The sequence below is a fragment of the Silene latifolia genome, chromosome 7, assembly GCF_048544455.1.
Source record: "Silene latifolia isolate original U9 population chromosome 7, ASM4854445v1, whole genome shotgun sequence".
NCBI lineage: Eukaryota > Viridiplantae > Streptophyta > Magnoliopsida > Caryophyllales > Caryophyllaceae > Silene > Silene latifolia.
Window position 1 is genome coordinate 54019383 of NC_133532.1, and position 22010 is coordinate 54041392.

Sequence of the window (22010 nt, forward strand, 5' to 3'; positions counted from 1 at the left end):
TTGAATGGGAATCCAACATCAAAAGTGTCGCGTTGTCCGACAATGTGCTCACTTACTTGACCGATGCTCCTCCAATCGAGCCCGGTGCAAGAGCTTCATCGGCAGTGCGGACCGCCTATGATGACTATGTGAGTATATTGAATGATATCAAGAATGTGTTCATATGGTCAATATCCCCAAAGCTCAAGCTATCATGCATTTCTTTAAATGCGTACGAGATTTTCACTCGTAGGATCACTATGTTTTCACAAACACCAAAAGTCCGTCAATACGATGCGGCGGCACGCTTCTTTGAAGCTATGCTTGAGAGGGGCCAAAAGGTTGGTCCCCATGTACTCAAAATGGTCAAATATGTTGACATCCTAGAGCGTCTAGGGTGTAAGATTCCTAAAACTCTTGTGGTGGATCTTATGCACCACTCACTCCCCACCAAGTTTGCCCACTTTAGGGTAAACTACAACATGAATGACATGGATAAGAGTTACCATGAAATTCATGCACTCCTCACCCAAGCGGAGAGGGATATGGAGGCTAGTGGGAGCGAAAAAGGGGATGTTTTAACCATGAAGTTAAAGAACATGTCCCTTGGAGTCAAGAAAGGAAAAGGGAAGGAAAAGTCCCAATTCAAGAAATCGTCAAAGAAAAATGACAAGGGAAAGGGGATGGCTGTTGAGAATGGCAATCCCAAGGCAAAAAGTGTCAAGCTCTCCGAGGCCGAATGTTTCCATTGTAATGGGAAGGGGCATTATAGGAGGAGTTGTCCCAAATACTTGGAGGATCTCAAGGAAGGGCGTGTGACGCCTATTGGTATGATTACCTCTCTCTATGTGATAGACGTTAATTATGCTTGTACTTCCACTTGGGAACTTGATACCAGATGTGGCTCTCACCTTTGTAACCATTTGCAGGGTTTAAGGGACGTGCAAGCACTAGCAAAAGGTGATGTGGATATCCGCATGGGCAATGGAGCTAGAGTAGCCGCCGTTTCCGTGGGGACCTATGTGCTCACTTTAGCTAGTGGTTTAGAGTTGTATTTACATAAGTGTTATTTTGTACCAACTTTAACTAAGAACATCATCTCCATTTCCGCGTTAGACGCGGAAGGCTTTTGTTTTATGATTAAGGACAAGTGTTGTACTTTTTCTTTTAATGATGTGGTTTATGGCAAGGCCATTTCAATTGGAGTCATTTATGTTTTAAATGATGTTAATGACGTTTATCATGTGGAAACTAAAAAGCTCAAAAAGGGTGATCCATACGAATCCTACCTTTGGCATTGTCGTTTAGGCCACATAAACGAAAGACGCATTAAGAGACTTGCTTCATCAAAAGTGCTCAAACCATTTGGTTTTGAATCTTATGGTACATGCGAGTCTTGCCTTTTAGGTAAGATGACTCGTGCACCTTTTGCGGGAAAAAGGACACGAGCTAGTGAGGTTTTGGCTCTCATACATACGGATGTGTGTGGACCATTAACCATCACCGCTAGAGGAGGTTTTCACTACTTCATTACTTTTACTGATGACTTAAGTAGATATGGGTATGTCTACTTAATGAAGAACAAGAGTGAAGCCTTTGACAAGTTCAAAGAGTTCCAAAAAGAAGTAGAGAACCAATTGGATAAAAAGATAAAGACCCTACGGTCCGGCCATGGTGGTGAATATCTAAATATTGAATTTGATTCACACCTAAAAGATTGTGGTATAGTATCACAATGGACTCCTCCTGGCACACCGCAATTAAATGGTGAGGCCGAAAGGAGAAACCGAACTTTACTTGATATGGTTCGGTCAATGATGAGTCTAACTGAGCTTCCTAGTTCATTTTGGGGTTTTGCCCTCTTGTCTGCAGTATTTTCACTAAATCGAAGCCCGACTAAAGCGGCCGATAAGACTCCATATGAGATATGGACAGGGAAAGTCCCTCATTTGTCATTCATGCGTATTTGGGGTTGCAAAGCATACGTTAAGATCAAGTCTGACAATAAGCTTGCACCCAGGTTTGACAAATGTCTTTTTATAGGATATCCAAGGGAAACACGTGGCGATTACTTCTACAATAAACACGAGAACAAAGTATTTGTGGCTCGTGATGCTGTATTCCTAGAAAAGGAGTTTATTTCTAGGAGACAGAGTGGGAGAAAATTTGAACTTGAAGAAGTTCGAGAGCCACAAACCGAGAATGAGGTAGAGGAGAGCGTGGAGGATAGCATTCCCTCTTCCTCTGAAACGGTAATTATTCCTAGAAAGTCAAGTAGGATTTCTAATCCACATGACCGTTACCTTGGTAACATCGAAGAAGATGGTGTTTTGTTACCTTTTGAAAGTGATGAACCCACTACCTACAAATCGGCCATGTCTAGTCCCGACTCCTCGCTTTGGCTAGAAGTCATGCGATCCGAAATTGATTCCATGTACGAGAACCAAGTATGGGACTTGGTGGATTTACCTGAGGGAGTGCGACCCCTTCAGTGTAAATGGATATATAAAATTAAGCTTGGCGTGGATAAACATGTGGATGTTTACAAAGCTAGATTGGTGGCAAAAGGTTTCACCCAAGTTCATGGTTTACACTATGACGAAACCTTCGCTCCAGTCGCTATGCTTAGGTCCATTAGGATAATCTTAGCGGTTGCCGCATTTCATGATTATGAGATTTGGCAAATGGATGTCAAAACCGCCTTCTTGAATGGGATTCTGGAAGAAGAGGTGTACATGATACAACCTGAAGGTTTTGTGGATACATCTAACCCTAAGAAGGTGCATAAGCTTAAAAAGTCCATCTATGGTCTTAAGCAAGCATCTAGGAGTTGGAATCATCGCTTTGATCATGTTATTAAACAATATGGTTTCACTAGAAGTGTGGAAGAACCGTGTTTATACATGAAGTTTAGTGGGAGTAAGGTTGCATTCCTTGTCCTATATGTGGATGACATATTGCTCATTGGGAATGATGTTCCATCACTCACTTCCGTTAAGGAGTGGCTAGGGAAACACTTCCAAATGAAGGACTTGGGAGAGGCACAACGAATCTTAGGTATCCCGATCTATAGGGATAGGTCCAAGAGGATACTAGCATTGAGTCAAGAAGCTTATATTGACAAAGTTCTTGACCGGTTCAATATGAAAGACTCCAAGAGAGGATTTCTACCTATGGTCCAAGGGATCACTTTGAGCAAGTCACAGTCTCCCTCCACCCCTAAGGAAATTGAACACATGAAGACCGTCCCTTATGCTTCCGCTGTTGGGTCTATCATGTATGCTATGATTTGCACTCGTCCCGACGTTGCGTATGCCTTGAGCATGACAAGTCGGTATCAAGCCAAGCCTGGTGAGAGTCATTGGATAGCCGTAAAGAACATCCTTAAGTACTTGAGAAGGACTAAGGATTCGTTCTTAGTGTTTGGAGGAGAAACTGAGTTGCGTGTAAGAGGTTACACGGACGCAAGTTTCCAAACCGATCGGGATGACACGAAATCCCAATCCGGCTATGTGTTTATGCTAAATGGAGGAGTTGTTTGTTGGAAGAGCTTCAAGCAAAGCGTTACTGTGGATTCTACAACAGAGGCTGAGTACCTTGCGTCGTGCGAGGTCACGAAGGAAGCTATTTGGATTAGGCAATTCATGGAGGGGCTAGGAGTAGTCCATTCCGCCAAAGATCCTATCACTCTATATTGTGATAACAGTGAAGCTATTTTTCAAGCCAAAGAGCCTAAGTCTAGTAACAAATCTAGACACATTGAAAGGAAATACCATGTAATTTGAGATTATGTGGAAAGGAAGGAAATTGACATTTGTAAGGTTGGGACAGATGATAATATTGCTGATCTTTTAACCAATCCTTTATCAAAGGCTAAGCATGATGGTCATGTCGTCGCTATGGGATTGAGACGAGTACCAGATTTTCTTTAGATTATGGATATGCATGTAATAATTGGATAGTGTATCTTTTATTATATATATGATAATCACATTCATTGTTTTCGTATTCATTCTTTTATGAATCTTTTATTTAGTGTGACTAAATTTTAATACCTTGTTTATCTGAATAAGTTGTGGAGACAATGTTGAACACTATTCAAGTGAATAAGATGAACACTGTATTTTGTCCCGAGTCACTTAATGAGGTGACGTCTCGGAGTGACTAGTTTGTAAGTCGATTGATGGTTGTTCAACACCATAAGGTCATACGTGATGACTGGTCGATTACATAGGCAGAGTGTGTGACACTTTGCCGGACAGTGACCATTTAGAGAGTCCCTAAGTTCTATTATAGACACCTGGTCGTGGCGGGGATCTCTAAGATGTTCTAATGAGTCGATTCTTTTATTTGGAGACTATTATCCGAGCAAGTGCGGGTTCCGAGTGACTTTGGTTTTGTCCTAGGTCGTGCCGTGAAAGGAGGCCAAAAGGGCATTTACTAGGTCATGGTGAGTTGTATTGTGCAATAGGATAGATAGGCCGGGCATACAGAATTGTCCACCCACGTTGGGTAACTATATCTCAAGGCCACTCGAGGAGTTAATGACTACAAATGCGTGGCCACGCTCGGAAGTAATCTGTGAGAGATTTTTCCGGTCAGGTAGTCACACTCCCGATCGAGAAAACCACTCGCGATGTGTTCATGTGCAAGTGCGACCTGAAAGACACCTTGCATTGAGTGGGAGATTAAAACGGACAAGAGAATTGGTAGCGCACACCTTGTGTCGGACAAGTGGGAGATTGTTGGAGTTAGTGTCCTCCACAATAGTGCGTTAACATAATAAATCTCATTAATGGAATATCATCAGATATTTAATTATTTGATCCTCTTCAGTTGATTAACGTAAATCGATAATGGTTGGCTGACTAGAGTTTGACATTATTGTCGTGAGACGGCGGTGATCAACTGACCCCTTTTGGTCACACCTAAAGGAACGAACCCCAATAGACAACTAATTAATTGTATGAGATACAATTTATTTAGTCCCTTGATTTGTAGACTAAAAAGTTAGTCGATTATTTTTAGAGAGATTTCGAGTTGCGAACTCGAGGAGCGGCAGTTATTATTTAATTATGCGATAATTGAATAATAAGTTTTGGGAAACGGGTTTTAGTTAATTAACTGTTAATTTACTAAAATTGTACTAATTGATTAATGTGATTAATATTAGTACGTAAATAATATGTGTAGTGGTACACGTATATTTACGGAGTGAATTGGACGAATTAATTATGGAAGTATTTAAACATGATACGATATTTAAAATAAAAATTACACGGAGTTGTGCGACAAATATAAGAACCAACATGGACCCATAAATGGTCAAGTGGACCGTGTAAAATAAGAGTAGTGGATGATTACTCACATAATCATTTCACCTTATTTTGTATACTACCATAATTTATCTTATGTAGGATTTTGCATGTGATGTAAGATGAAAAACATAAGACAAAATTTTCCACTCCCTCACTCCACTTCCACCCGCCACTTTCCCTCCTTTTATATTCCATCTATTGTTCATTATTTCACACTACCTCACTTCTACACTCTACATTCTTGCATGTGAACAATATTTCTCCATCTCTCTAAAATAATAATTCATCACTACTAAGTTGTTAGTATACATAAATAATATTACTAAGAATAGTTAGTAATATTACTAATATTATCAAGGGTATAAAATTAACAAGTTACTCGTCAATACTTGTTATTATTTTGGGTTAGTTCTTGGGTGCAACAAGAAGGAGATCTTCTAGTTGAAGATTTGCAAGGAAGATCTTCCATTTTGTTTAAGCTCAAGAACAAGCTAGTAAGGTGAACTAGTTTGTGCCCTTTTTACCACTAAATCAATGTAAGGAAATTATTTTTCCTTATACTTTCTTTTTATACTTTCATATTATCATGCATGTTACATAGATCACCTAAATGACAATATATGAGATAAATTAATTTTATTAGAGAGTCTAATATGGATCTATGATCTTTCAGAACCGGTTTTTGGAGGGAGGAAAAGGGTGCCAATTCATGCACATTTGCTTTTTCGGTTGTTCTATTCAAGGTGTAGGCATGCAACCCTATCATATAGAGGTTAATCATGATGCCTTCCACTGAACAACTCAATTAAGGCACACTAACCCTTATCCCTCTAAAATACATGGCACACCCATAATGTGGTAGTCCATTTTATTTTTGTCATTTGTCAATTGTGACATATGTGACATGTTACTTGACATGTTACATTATAATGTATTTTTTACATATTAAAAATTATCATATAATTAAATATGTCACATACAAAAATAATTAGTAATTCACAATTACTTGTACCAAAAGGGGTCATATAATCACAAACTACAACAACTTGTATTTATAATAAATTATTCATTCTATTTTAATTGTTTCATAAACAATAAATTAATCTAAGTAATAAAACAATTCGATTACTTAGATCGAATCTTATTTAATCAAATTACAATAAGACACGTAATTTTACTCACAAAATCACTCGTCAATTTTAAGGAATTTAATTAACCCGTATCGGCATACGATTAATTAAATAATTAATTAAGAGCATTACCCTATAGGTATGACCTTAGGGGATCAACTGGTCACCACCGTCATACGACAATAATGTAAAACTCTAGTCAGCCAATCATTACCGATATGTGTGGGCCAGTTGACTAAGAAGTATTACTTTCCCTCATGTATTCTTAATATGAGATTTAAATATGTGATCTCAATATAATCAACAATGTGATCGCATTATTGTCGGGGACACTCCAACACTCCCCTCCATCTTCCCCCTTAGAAAATATGTGTTTTCCTCCATTAAAGCCTTCACAAAATCAAACCTTAAGACGAATGCCATTTCTTCATTTCTCAACGAAATCCAGTGATTTTTGTACCACTCTCCTCCTCTCCCTCTCCTCCTTCTTTCTATGTAAGAAAGTTCTAGCCTTTTTATCCTTTAGAAAATCCATCTTTTTGTTAGATGAGTTTTTCACCCTTTTTGCCTTAAACTTGTTCTAGGATGAAGCTTTAGCATTCCGGGGTGATATGTAGTCGAAATCATGTCCTTTGACAAGCTAAAAGCTAACGGTGATGGGTTACTCGACATTATGTCAATTTGGGTGTTTATATGTTATAGTTTGTTCATATGTGTGTTAATGTTAGATTCTTTACATGTTTTTACTTGTTTGTTGTTGAATGGGTTTTTGTGTGGAATCTCTCTTGGTGGTTTGAGAACGTTTCTAGTGTTTTCTTTACATGGATGAATTGGTTAAGAAATCATCTTATTCATGCTTTATAATTGTATTTAATTATGGCATGAAGTTGTTAGTTTGGAATTGTTTGAATTTGAATCAAATCTTATGTTTTAATCACTCTTTTATGCTTTGATTTCACACAAAATACTTACATGAAGTTACTTGGGTAATATATAATGGAATTTGTATGATAATGGTATGATAAAAATTTATTTGGGGATGAAGAGGAACTTGTTGTGTCGTGCACATCAGTGATTAGCGCAGGTTGCGCACCTCGGCGCAGGCTGCGCCACAGCCTGGACCAATCCTCGTAAAATGGCCATAATTTCTTTGTTACTTGTTTGTTTGAGGCTTATCACCTACCGTTAGAACCGTAAGAGGATAATATATCACCTCCAACTGGTTTTACCCCATTATAATGTTTAGAACTCAAGTTATGACCGTTTGAAGTTGACTCTAGTTGTAGTCGATTACTAAACTTGTTGTTATAGATTGGTTTTTATGTTTCTTGTTGGGTTTACATCTTAACCATGGTACTAATGCTTGTGTATGGAATGTTGACACTTTATGTTTATCATGGGATCCCCCGATGCATGTTATACTCATGTTTGTACGTGCTTTACATGAATTATTTACGTTATGTTTGTACAATCATTGTTGCTCTTATTTGTGACCCAAGTGTAACGTTTTACATTGTGTGATGACTTGACTTTCCTTATTTGCTCTTTCGGACCTTTGGTTACGGTATGTGTGCCATGTTTCTGGATTTGGATAGCCTTCCCCCTCTTTTGGAACTTTCGTTACGGTATGTAAGCCATGTTTCCGGAATTGGGTTATCGTTCCGCCTTTCTTCGGACCTTTGGTTACGGCTATGTGTGGCATGTTTCCGATTAGAGGTTACTCGACCTTTGGTTACGGCTATGTGTGCCATGTTTTGAGTCTTGGATGTGATTGGATTATCGTATGTCGAATCGGGTGACGCCCATCCCGAGACCGTATTATTATCGTCGTCCTACCAGGAGGTTGGAGTCTAGGTTGGTTGTCTTGTCTGTCTATACTTTGTATATGTCTTACACTTGTTGAGTCGAGTTAATATGAAATTGGTTGACTTAGTCATCCTACTTCCTTGAATGCGTATTTATTTTAATGTATTATGCTATGACCGTCGGGCCATCCGTTCTTATGGTAAGATGCAAGCCATAAGTATGAATGGGATGTTAAGAGCCGAGTCTCGTGTAATGTGTGTTATAAGATTTCCAAAGAAATTGCCATGGTTTTCATCTATATGCATTGTGATGATTGTCTACTCGTTATTCTACCTTACATGACTTAAATGTTTATCTTTTATGATTTGGATAGTTGCATATATCACATCTTAATGGAATTCGTGTTTTTGATTAATTAACCGCATCTATGTTATTTCCATTACTTTACTTACGTAGATATGCCGATGACATCCTCATTTCTACTCTATCTTGTTTCTCTTATTATTCTAAAATGAATGATCTCATGCTTATACGTTCAGTTGAATTGAATTCCATTTTATCATGCGTTGCCTTATATGAGTTCCTTGTTATGTTTCTTTTGACATATTGTGGCTGGAAGAACCCTGAGTTACTCCCCACTGACTGTGGCGTTCATGTTTACATGAATGACAGGTTTGTGATGCAGATTGTATGGGGAAGGCGTATGAGCTAGAGAGAACGTTGGCCCTTGGACTTTAGTTATTGTTTTTATAGACTCGCCTATCTTTAGACTTGTGCTTATTCGTGGGATATCTTTCCCCCCTATTTTTCCTAGACTTGGTTTGTAATAACCTAAGTTTCCTTTAGTTACACTTGTTTCATTTTATTAGTGGCTCCCGCGTGTTAATCTTTAACTAGTAATAAGAAGTTTCAAAAATATCATAAATTTCCGCTTTAATTTATTAGTTATATTTTCTGTGTTATTGCGGGGTGTCACAGTTGGTATCAGAGCTTATGTTGCTCCCGACGCACACAAGTGTACCCCAAACTTAAATGTGATGTTGACTTTGAATAATGAATGAGAGATGGGTAAATTACGAACCTAAGTTGGTTGTCTCTTTGTGTATACTTTTGGTAGGTTATAAGATGTTTGTTGATTGTCAATTGATAATTTTTGTGCCCTTGTATAAATGACCGTGAACTTACCTTTGTGGCGATCAAGACTTGGTGCCCATTGCCGGAAATTGAAAATTTGTTTAACCTTTTGAAAAATGCTTCTACATCCTCGAAGATATTCCTCGTTCTTGTATACCTTGCGTTATTCTTTTACTTCTTGATGATATTTCTCTTCTAAACTCTCTTTTGCTTTACCTTGGTAACTAGTTCGGTACCCACCCGACCTATCCTTTGTTCCTTTTTTCTCCTTCCATAAAACCTTGTATATGAATCTCTTTCTCTTGAAGGATGTCTCTACCTTCCTGAAGATTCCTTCCTCTCTTAGAGTACATTGTTTTGTCCCTTTATCTTTGTGCTTCTTTACCTTTCGCAACTCTCCTCTCGTATCTTGGAAGTTGCCATTATACTTTTTACTCTTATAAGACCCCTCTTGGACACCTTCATATTTGCCCTATAGAATGTTAACCTTGGTTGAAAATTTGCCTTTGTGGAGTTTGTTTGTGCTTGACTCCTAACCCTTGCTTTGAGATTTTGCGTTGTTGGAAAAGCGTTGCTAGTGTGGTGAGACATACCCTGATGTTTCTTATGCTCACCTGCTTGTCATGAAGTGAGTGTGGTTGATTAGTGGAATCCTTGTGTAAGGTATTAGTTGTATAAATTAATAAGGTTATAGAACTTGGCTTTGTTGTTTATGTTTGGGATTTGAAATATTTGGTAGGTTGAGCTTTGTTACTTTAGGAGTAAATATGGAGTAAAGTTTATGATGTGAGCTTAGAAGAAATACTTTGGGATGTGTTAACCATAAATAGATCAGTGATTTGATTTCATGTTGTTTGGCTCTAGAGAGTTTTGAGTTAAGAGAGGCTTGGTTTTGAGAAGCCTTTGATAATCCTATGGTTTTAAAACTTTAAGATTGTGTCAAGTACTTAAGATAAAGAGATGACAATATACTTCAGTGGTAGATCTACTTTATGAAAATCCTAATATGTAATAGGATAGATGAATAAGGAATCTAACCAATTTATCAACCCCTAAGTGTGAGCGTTTATTTTTTCTAGATAAGTCATAGAGGTGTAATCCTTTAAGAGAGACATGTATATCGGGGATGAGATGAATTGCATTTGCCCTCGTTTTGGGATTTGGTCGTTTTGATATGGAGGTACAATACCTTAATAGGTGTGACCTTGTTAGAGAGACCCTTAAGTTTTAGGAAGCATATGGATTAAGCCTTAAACCCTCCCTCGTGCCTTTAATCGTTTTCCTTTCCTTCGTGCATATTTTGGTCAAACTTAATTTTTGAGAATAAAAGTTTACTCGTTATTTCCTTGTCTTGAATACCTCCATAACTCTAATATCTCTTACTGATTGTTAACCAGTTATCTTTATAATCTGACTCCTTTAGTCTCACATCTTGTCAGGTTCATATATCCCTTTGAAATTTGCTATCATTTCTTGACCTCGTTATTACTCTTTGTTTTCTTAGTGGAGTGATGTCATTGTTGGCTACATTTGTAGAGTGGGTGAAATGCTCTTTGAGGATTCTTTGTGGGCTTTGATTTCGTCGAAATTGGATTTGTGGTAGTGTAAGTTCTAGATAGTTTCGTGGTTGAGGGATTGTTGATGTGAGTTGGGAAATAGATACCCTTAGGATGTTGATGACCATAAATAGATTGATGTTACCTTTTGACGTTGTTGGATATGAGTATAGCTTTGTTAGTAATTTTGATATTGTCTTGTGGAAATCGTTGGTAGATGATTTATATTTGAGAGTTATAAAATCACAACCGTGGTGGAGTGCCTTCATTCACAGGTTAGCATAGAAGTAAAGTGTTGTAATTTGTTTTGAGGGGATCTTTAGAAGTGATGTGGTTATGTTTTTGGTTGCTATGGATGTTTGAGGAACCGTTTAGGACGACATTGTTATTTCTGGCTTGAGTATGTGATGTTTCCATATTGTGTAGTTTCCCCTTTCTCTTTGATCATAAGCTTTAGCGTTCATACCCATCTTACTCTTTTTCTTGTATCTCCCATTTTGGATTGATGCTAGAAACCCATGAAGTCCTTGTGTTCCTTAACCTTCTGGTTGACCTTATCGTGACTCTTTACCTTTAGAAGTTCGGCCTAGTTTCATTTGTTCATTGTGTGTAGATTCCTTTAATGTAATTTATGATTATGTTGTGTAAGACGCTTTCCATTTTATGCAATTTTTAACCAATTTGAGTTACTTGTTTCGGTTCATGGTTAAAATTTTGTGTTACTTGGACAAAACCTTACTTATTTTAAAGGTTTGAAAATTAAAGTTGCTTTCAATTTGGTAGGTTCTTAGAAACATTTAATTCTTCGTCGAAGTTAATGTTACACTTTCAAAAACTTGACTTCTTTCAGAGTCTGAAAAGGGATCTTTTGCCTTCAATCTGGCTTTTGCAAAAGAAAATATGAGTGGATTATCATTTGCATTTAGTTTTAACGTTGATAGGATGTTAGAACTCGTTATTGGAGACGTCTAATAACTTGTTCTACGCTTATCGGCAAATTTGAGCTTGTCTTTGACTGGAAAGTTTGCGTTATTGTGTGCACAACAAGAGCTATTTCGTTCCATGGAAGAAGACATATACTTTTGAAAATTCTTCTTAAATGTTTTGGAGGAATTACTATATTCATCCTTGTAAATGCTTTCATTGTCAATTTCAAAAATTCCGACTTTATCTTTATAAATTAAATTTTCGTTTTTGCTTTCAAGTTTCGAGGACGAAACTTTTTAAAGGGTGGGATGATTGTAACACACACGAATTTAAACTTAATGGTAATTTATTTAAATCGCTAATTTAATAATACTCGATTTTAATTGGTATATTATTTATTTGGTTTTATAATTTAAAAATCGTGTTTTCGTTTCATAAAAATTAATTTTGTTTTATTTGGACCCAGAATGTCTTAAAAGTCGTAGTGTGAGTCTTTTAGTGCAAAACTGAGTCACAAACCAAGTGCCTTTTTTATTGGGCCAAAACAAACCTATGGACCCTCTTTAAGTCAACCAAAACTCCATCTTTTAGGTTTTTATTCTCAAAATTTCAGCAACTCCCCTCCATCTTCCTCCCTTAGGAAATATGTGTTTTCCTCCATTAAAGCCTTCACAAAATCAAACCTTAAGACGGATGCCATTTCTTCGCTTCCAAATGACATCCGGTGATTTTTGTGCCATTCTTCTCCTCTCACTCTCCTCCTTCTTTCTATGTAAGAAAGTTTTAGCCTTTTTATCCTTTAGAAAATCCATCTTTTTGTGAGATGAGTTTTTCACCCTTTTTGCCTTAAACTTGTTCTAGGATGAAGCTAGCATTCCGGGGTGATATTTAGTCGGAATCATGTCCTTTGACGAGCTAAACAGCAATGGTGATGGGTTACTCGACATTATATCAATTTGGGTGTTTATATGTTATAGTTTGTTCATATGTGTGTTAAAGTTAGATTCTTTACATGTTTTTACTTGTTTGTTGTTGAATGGGTTTTTGTGTGGAATCTCTCTTGGTGGTTTGAGAAAGTTTCTAGTCTTTTGTTTCAATGGATGAATTGGTGAAGAAACCGTCTTATTCATGCTTAATAATTGTGTTTAATTATGGCATGAAGTTGTTAGTTTGGAACTGTTTGAATTTGAAGCAAATCTTATGTTTTAATCCCTCTTTTATGCTTTGATTTCATACAAAATACTTGCATGAAGTTACTTGGGTAATATATAATAGAATTGGTATGATAATGGTATGATAAAAATAGATTTGGGGATGAAGATGAACTTCTTGTGTCGTGCACATCAGTGATTTGCGCAGGATGCGCACCTCGGCACAGGCTGCGACACTGCCTGGACCAGTCTTCGTAAAATGGCCATAGCTTCTTTGTTACTTGTTTGTTTGAGGCTTACGACCTACCGTTAGAACCTTAAGTGGATAATATATCACCTCCAATTGGTTTCACCCCATTCTCATGTTTAGAACTCAAGTTATGACCGTTTGGAATTGACCCTAGTTGTAGTCGAGTACTAAACTTGTTGTTATAGATTGGGTTTTATGTTTCTTGTTGGGTATGCATCTTAACCATGGTACTAATGCTTGTGTATGGTATGTTGACACTTTTTGTTTATCATGGGAGCCCCCAATGTTTGTTATACTCATGTAATTGTACGTGCTTTACATGAATTGTTTACGTTATGTTTGTACAATCATTGTTGCTCTTATTTATGACCCAAGTGTGACGTTTTACATTGTGTGACGACTTGACTGTAATACTCCGTATTTATAGTTTTGGGGGTACTCTATCGAGTAGCCCTTACTCTGTCGAGTAAGGGTATGTTGCAGAATAAAATAGTTTTTGACCTGTTGGGCACTCGATCGAGTAGCTGGGGCACTCGATCGAGTAAGGAAGTACTCGATCGAGTACCTTGGGTACTCGATCGAGTGTCCGGTTTACGGGGAGTTTTTCGCGGGTTTTGTTAATTATGCGATTAGGGTATTTAAACTTAATCGTCGTTGTTTTAATTCACTTTTACCAAAACCTAAAACCTGTTTAAGAGAGAAAGCAGTCAGTCATCCTCCTAATCGCATCCTTAACAATTCCCGGAGTTCAGACGGTCAGTTCGTATCGTAGTTCATGTAGTTGGATTCCTTGCGTCGAGGGTAAGCTTTTAATATAATTTATATAATGTTTTGCTAGGTTTGGTCAAACCCTAATTTAGGATTTGGGGGTTTTATGAATAGTAAGTAATTGGTAGCCTTTATGTGTTATATGTTAGGAGGAGAATTCGTAGAAGAGGCGTTTTGAGACAAATTTGTAGATACCGTCTGCGTGTTGTGCTTTCCAGGTAGGATTTCCTACTCGGTATTAGTCCCATAATGGGATATTGGTGATGTCTTTGTAGTTAGTTGTTTGATATGATGATTGTGATTGTGATTGTGATTGTGGTTGTGGTTGTGTTTGTTGATGGTTCTCGAGATGCGTTCTCGGCTGAGTGGGGTCACTTGCGGGAGTGATCTCACGCCCTAGTTTCGCCCTTCGTGGAACCCGCCACGAAAGGGGATGTGCACATTAATGGACGGGGTTATCGCTCGTACGATGAGCGGGGCTTAGGTGGGAACAATGCGGTCCCCATCAGCGGGGCGGTCCAGGGGACGGTCGATATTGAGATGATGGGAGTTGGTGGTGTGTGTGTGTGTGTGACGATTCAATTTGTCTGTTTGTCTTATTGTTGTTAGTTATATTGTTTGTGTGATTAGTACTGACCCCGGTGTTGTTTTGTAAAACCTGCGGTGATCCATTCGGGGATGGTGAGCAGATATTGAACAGGGGATAGCTGGGATGGCCACGACATGACGATAGAGTCTTCCGCTGTAGTTTAGCATTTATTTACATTTCAGTTGAGAACAGTTAGTTTGGAATAATGTATTGTACTTTCAGTTTGGTTTCAAGGATTGTACTTATTCATTAAATTACTTATAATAATTGTTGTTTCTGTTTTGTCTATTTGATTATCATACCTCGGGCAACCGAGATGGTGATGTCTTCATACCTGAGTGGTCCTGGTAAGGCACTCGGAGTATGGGGGTGTTACAAATGGTATCAGAGAGACGATCCTGAAACCTGTAACCAATGAACTTAATAAACATAGGGAGTCAATTAAAATGAACCCGGGGTAAAAGTTGTAGTAGCTAGTGCAAAGGCTTGGGAGACGTCCTAAAGTCGCGGGGTTCGCCCTACAACTTTGAACCGGTCACATGGGGGAAATGTGTGTTGAGTCATGTGTGTGCTTAGTAACTTGCGTGACAATGTGATGGAATGTGTGATTGTTGGATGTTGAAGGAGAAGTTGAGAATGTGAAAGAAAAGTAATATATATGTAGACGCGATGATGGAATAACATGTTGGATGTTTACAATGTGGCTTTAATGGCATGATGAATTGATCTTGTTGATAGTAGAGTAGATGCGTAGCATATTTATTATGATATCATATGATTTTATAAAGTTAGCATGTTAGTATGTGACGTAATATGCGGGTAGCTCTTACGTATTAGTGGTACTTGATCGAGTGAGGCCGACTCGATCGGGTAGGTTTATGGCGATTTTGAGTCCAGAATCGCGTTTTGGGGCACTCGATCGAGTAACAAGGGGTACTCGATCGAGTAGAAATCACTCGATCGAGTAGCCTAGATACTCGATCGAGTGGGTTAGAGATCAGAAGGTCTGTTTGGTTCTGGAGTTTGGGTACTCGATCGAGTACGTGGGGGCACTCGATCGAGTAGCCCGTTACTCGATCGAGTGGGTTTGGATACTCGATCGAGTAGGTCCTGTGCAGCGCGTTTTCGTGTTTTGAGGTTTAGTACGCGTGTTTATGTTTATCCCTTTCTTGTATAGTTTCAAGATGCCGCCAAAGAGAAATGCTTTGTACGCGAGAGCAGAGCTTATGACCACGGACGACATCGTCAAGATGTTAGAGCACCAGGATGCTCTTACTGAGACCCTGAAGAGAGTGAATGAGGACAAGGATAAGAGTAAGGAGAAGGAGGTTGACCATGCTAAAGTCAGCCTCTATATTGCGAGGTTTAACCCGAAGGAGTACAAGGGAGTTGAGGAGCCTAACCATCTTGATAGTTGGCTGAGGGAGATGGAGAACATACTAGATTTAGTTCGCTGTCCTGACGAGATGAGAGTGGATCAGCCGCATTCTATCCGAGGGAGGCGGTGGCAAATGGTGGGATTCAGTGAAAGTAAGTGCCAAGGAGATATATACCAACCGGGGGTTACCTGCTATACCTTGGGAGGAGTTTCGTAGGGGGTCAGTGAGGAAGGAGTTCGTACCAGAACATGTGAGAAGTAAGTTGAGAGAGGAGTTCGATAAGTTTAAGATGACTGCTGAGATGTCTGTGGCTGAGTACTATAGACAGTTCAATGAGAAATCCAGATATGCTGAGGATATGGGTTTGAGTGAGGAGAATCTGGCTTTGAGGTTTGAGAGAGGGCTAACCACGAAAATTATGGATAAGTTACCCGTGGGAGTCCTTACTGATGTGAAGGAAGCGTATGAGAGGGCTGGGAGAGCTGAGAGACTAGTGGAGATGGCTCGGGAGAGGTCGGGTGGGGAGAAGAGGAAGTCCGAGAGCGAGGGTGGTGGCCAATCTAATTTCAAGAAAGGCAACCACAATCAATCTAAGGGATTTTCTTACCGGTCCGGGTTTAGTCTTTGGAACTTCCTTTGGGCGAGGCCGTGGGAGTGTGAGCAATAGGCGGGAGTGACTGCTTTGGTTGTGGTGGCGTAGGCCACAAGAGACATGAGTGCACAAGTGCACCGATCCTTTCGAGACCCGCACGAGCTTTGCGAGCAAATGACCAGTGGATCATGGCCAAACCGGGAGGTCGAGCTACCGGAGTGGAGGCAACCGCAACGGCGGTAATTCTTATGCGAAGACACCGATGAACAACAACAACAATCAAGGGTCGGGTGCTAAGCCGACCGCATCGCCTAATCTTGTCCCGGGGAGGTGGGCGGAAGACCGATGGCAAGTTGTTCATGATGGACAAGAAGGCAAAGAGGAGGATGCGCACGTTATCACCGGTACATTCCTTGTTAATGGTATTCCTACGTTTGTTTTGTTTGATTCGGGGGCTTCTCAGTCGTTTGTGTCTTCGAGTCATGTAAAACAGTTGGGTTTGAGAGTATATGAGTCTGTTAGGGAGCAAGTTTTCATACCTTCAGGTGAGTCTCAGATCGTGTGGGAGGTTGTTTAGAGATGTATCTTTGATAGTTGGGCAAGTTGATTTCCCTGTAGACTTGCTAGAGTTTCCTTTTAATGGTTTTGAGATGATAGTTGGGATGGATTGGTTAGGAAAGTATAAGGCTAAGATAGACTGTCATCAAAAGAGAGTGTACCTTAGAGGTCCTAAGGGTGTAAGTGTGTCTTATCGTGGGTTTCTAGTCAAACCCAAAGTTAAGTTGATTGCAGCTGTCACTTTGAAGTCGTATCTGAGGAAGGGATGTCCTCTGATTTTGTGCCATGTGAGAGATGACCGGATAGAGAGCCCTGATTGATGAGATACCAGTGGTGGGGAGTTTGCGAGATGTTTTTCCGAGAGGAGATTCCGGGGTTGCCACCGAAGAGGGAGATAGATTTCACCGTTGAGTTGAAGCCAGGGACGGGGCCAATCTCTAAGGCACCGTACCGTATGGGTCCTAAGGAGATGGAGGAGCTTAGGAAGCAGTTGGATGATTTGATAGAGAAGGGATACATTAGACCAAGTGTATCGCCTTGGGGAGCACCAGTTCTTTTCGTGAAGAAGAAGGATGGAACTTTGAGGTTATGCATAGATTACACGGAGCCGAACCGGTGTGACGATAAAGAACAAGTATCCTTTGCCAAGGATAGATGACCTGTTTGATCAGTTGAGTGGTGCAACAGTCTTTTCTAAGATCGATTTGAGGTCGGGGTACCATCAAGTGAAGATTAGAGATGTGGACATACCAAAGACAGCTTTCACGTCGAGGTATGGCCATTATGAGTATGTGGTGATGCCATTTAGGTTGTCTAATGCGCCGGCAGTGTTTATGGATTTGATGAATAGGATCTTGACGTTCTTGGATCGGTTTGTAGTGGTGTTTATCGATGACATCTTAGTCTACTCTAAGACTAAGGAGGAGCATGAGGAGCATCTGAGGATCGTGTTGCAGACTTTGAGGGATCATGAGTTGTATGCTAAGCTGTCCAAGTGTGAGTTCTGGTTGGAGAAAGTTGCCTTTCTGGGGCATGTAATCTCTAAAGATGGTGTAGCTGTGGATCCGGCGAAGATTGAGGCAGTGACAAAGTGGGAAGCACCAAAGAATGTTGCTGAGGTGAGGAGTTTCTTGGGTTTAGCTGGATACTACAGGCGGTTCGTGAAGGATTTCTCCAAGATAGCTAGACCGATGACAGCATTGATGAGGAAAGAGAACAGGTTTCGTTGGGATGAGAGTTGTGAGACGGCGTTCCAAACATTAAAGGAGCGTTTGACCACAGCTCCTGTCCTCGCATTGCCTGAAGGGAGCGAGAATTTTGAGGTTTATACAGATGCCTCGAAGAATGGGTTGGGATGTGTGTTGATGCAGAATGGTAAAGTGATCGCCTATGCTTCTAGGCAGTTGAAGCCTTATGAGGAGAATTACCCTACTCATGACCTGGAGTTGGGTGCAGTGGTGTTTGCTCTCAAGATTTGGAGACACTACCTTTATGGAGCAATCTTTAAGGTATTTTCTGATCATAAGAGTCTCAAGTACATCTTCACTCGAAAGGAGTTGAACATGAGACAGAGGAGGTGGATGGAGTTGATTGGCGATTATGACATGGAAATCATCTACCATGAAGGGAAAGCCAATGTTGTAGCTGATGCTTTGAGTAGGAAGAGTGTACATTCCTTGTGTACAGCTCTATCTTTGATGAGGCTGAGAGATGAGGTAGCGAGGTTCGGGATACATATGATGCAGAAAGGAGATGCCATGGGTGATATGACAGTACACATGGAGTTTTATGATGATATTCGGGATAAGCAGGCTTTGGATCCTAAGATAGTGGAGTGGAGAGCTGGAGTAGAGAAAGGGACAGTGTCCCGGTTTTCCATTCATACAGATGGTAGCTTGAGGTTTGATGGTAGGTGGTGTGTTCCTAATGACGAGGAGTTGAAAAAGACGATCATGACAGAAGCGCATTGCACGCCATATTCAGTTCATCCGGGTGGGGATAAGCTATACAAAGATTTGAAGAAAACGTTTTGGTGGCCTGGGATGAAGAAAGAGATAGCTGAGTTTGTGTCCCGTTGTTTGACATGCCAGAGAGTTAAAGGGGAACAGAGAAGACCACAAGGTAAGGTTCAGTCTTTGGAGGTGCCTGAGTGGAAGTGGGAATCCATTTCCATGGATTTCATTGTAGGTTTGCCTAAGAGTCAACAAGGTAACAATATGATTTGGGTGATAGTGGATCGTCTGACCAAGTCAGCTCACTTTGTTCCAATGAAAGATACATGGACTAAGGCACAACTGGCTATGGCCTATCGAAAGAACGTGCTTAAGTTACATGGAGTCCCTAAGGACATAGTGTCTGACAGAGATGCGAGGTTTATATCAAGGTTTTGGAAGGAGTAACAGAACAATCAAGACTCTTGAGGATATGTTGCGAGCTTGTGTGATGGATTTTGGTGGTAGCTGGGAGCAGAGGTTGGACTTGATAGAGTTTTCTTACAACAACAGCTATCACACCAGTATTGGTATGGCACCGTTTAAGGCTTTGTATGGGAGGAGATGTAGGAGTCCGATCTGTTGGGACGATAGTGCTGAGGCAGTGGTTTTAGGACCAGAGATGGTACATGAGATGGTGGAACAGATTAAGATGATCAGGGAACGGATGAGAGCAGCTCAGGATCGACAGAAGAGTTATGCAGATCTACACCGTCGGGACATAGAGTTTCAATTTGGGGACAAGGTTCTTCTGAAAGTGTCTCCTATGCGTGGGGTTATGAGGTTTGGGAAGAAAGGCAAGCTAAGTCAGAAGTTTATAGGGCCTTATGAGATCTTAGAGCGAGTTGGGGAAGTGGCTTATCGTTTGGCTTTACCGGCTGCGTTGGAGAGAGTGCATAATGTGTTTCATGTATCGCAGCTGCGGAAGTATGTGAGTGACCCGTCACATGTGTTGGAGGCGAGAGCTTAGAGTGGATGAGTCTTTATCATACCTTGAGGTGCCTAAGCGGATCCTAGACCGAAAAGTTAGAAAGACCGGGAGTGGTGAGACAGTTACGCTTAAGATCCTTTGGTTTAACCATGAGACTGAGGAAGCTACATGGGAGGCGGAGGATATCATGAAAGAGCGTTACCCTTTCCTTTTTGATCAGGTATGTATGGTTACGGGGACGTAACCTTGTTTCTTTTAGGGGGGTAGGAGATGATCGCGAGAGTTTTTAAGAGTTTTACACCCCTTTTATATGTTGTGTCGGTATGTTTGTCGGGATAGGTTGGGGTTAGTATCATGTTTTACGTTGTGTTTTGTTTGACCTTCGAGTCGGGAGGCTTATGGGAGTACCTTTGTTTTGGTAGTGGTTTGAACTTCGGGGACGAAGTTCCTTTTAAGGAGGGAAGACTGTAATACTCCGTATTTATAGTTTTGGGGGTACTCTATCGAGTAGCCCTTACTCTGTCGAGTAAGGGTATGTTGCAGAATAAAATAGTTTCTGACCTGTTGGGCACTCGATCGAGTAGCTGGGGCACTCGATCGAGTAGAGGGCTCGATCGAGTACCTTGGGTACTCGATCGAGTGTCCGGTTTACGGGGAGTTTTTCGCGGGTTTTGTTAATTATGCGATTAGGGTATTTAAACTTAATCGTCGTTGTTTTAATTCACTTTTACCAAAACCTAAAACCTGTTTAAGAGAGAAAGCAGTCAGTCATCCTCCTAATCGCATCCTTAACAATTCCCGGAGTTCAGACGGTCAGTTCGTATCGTAGTTCGTGTAGTTGGATTCCTTGCGTCGAGGGTAAGCTTTTAATATAATTTATATAATGTTTTGCTAGGTTTTGTCAAACCCTAATTTAGGATTTGAGGGTTTTATGAATAGTAAGTAATTGGTAGCCTTTATGTGTTATATGTTAGGAGGAGAATTCGTAGAAGAGGCGTTTTGAGACAGCTGTAGATACCGTCTGTGTGTTGTGATTTCCAGGTAGGATTTCCTACTCAGTATTAGTCCCATAATGGGATATTGGTGATGTGCTGTAGTTAGTTGTTTGATATGATGATTGTGATTGTGATTGTGATTGTGGTTGTGTTTGTTGATGGTTCTCGAGATGCGTTCTCGGCTGAGTGGGGTCACTTGCGGGAGTGATCTCACGCCCTAGTTTCGCCCTTCGTGGAACCCGCCACGAAAGGGGATGTGCACATTAATGGACAAGGTTATCGCTCGTACGATGAGCGGGGCTTAGGTGGGAACGGCGCGTCCCCCATCGCGGGCGGTCCAAAGGACGATCGATATTGAGATGATGGGAGTTGGTGGTGTGTGTGTGTGTGTGACAGTTCAGCTGTCTGTTTGTCTTATTGTTGTTAGTTATATTGTTTGTGTGATTAGTACTGACCCCGGTGTTGTTTTGTAAAACCTGCGGTGATCCATTCGGGGATGGTGAGCAGATATTGAACAGGTATAGAGATGATACGGGGATAGCTGGGATGGCCACGACATGACGATAGAGTCTTCCGCTGTAGTTTAGCATTTATTTACATTTCAGTTGAGAACAGTTAGTTTGGAATAATGTATTGTACTTTCAGTTTGGTTTCGAGGATTGTACTTATTCATTAAATTACTTATAATAATTGTTGTTTCTGTTTTGTCTATTTGATTATCATACCTCGGGCAACCGAGATGGTGATGTCTTCATACCTGAGTGGTCCTGGTAAGGCACTCGGAGTATGGGGGTGTTACATTGACTTTCCTTATTTCCTCTTTTTTACCTTTGGTTACGGTATGTGTGACATGTTTCCGGATTTGGATAGCCTTCCTCCTCTTTCGGATGTTTCGTTAAGGTAAGTGTGCCATGTTTCCAGAATTGGGTTATCCTTCCGCCTTTCTTCGGACCTTT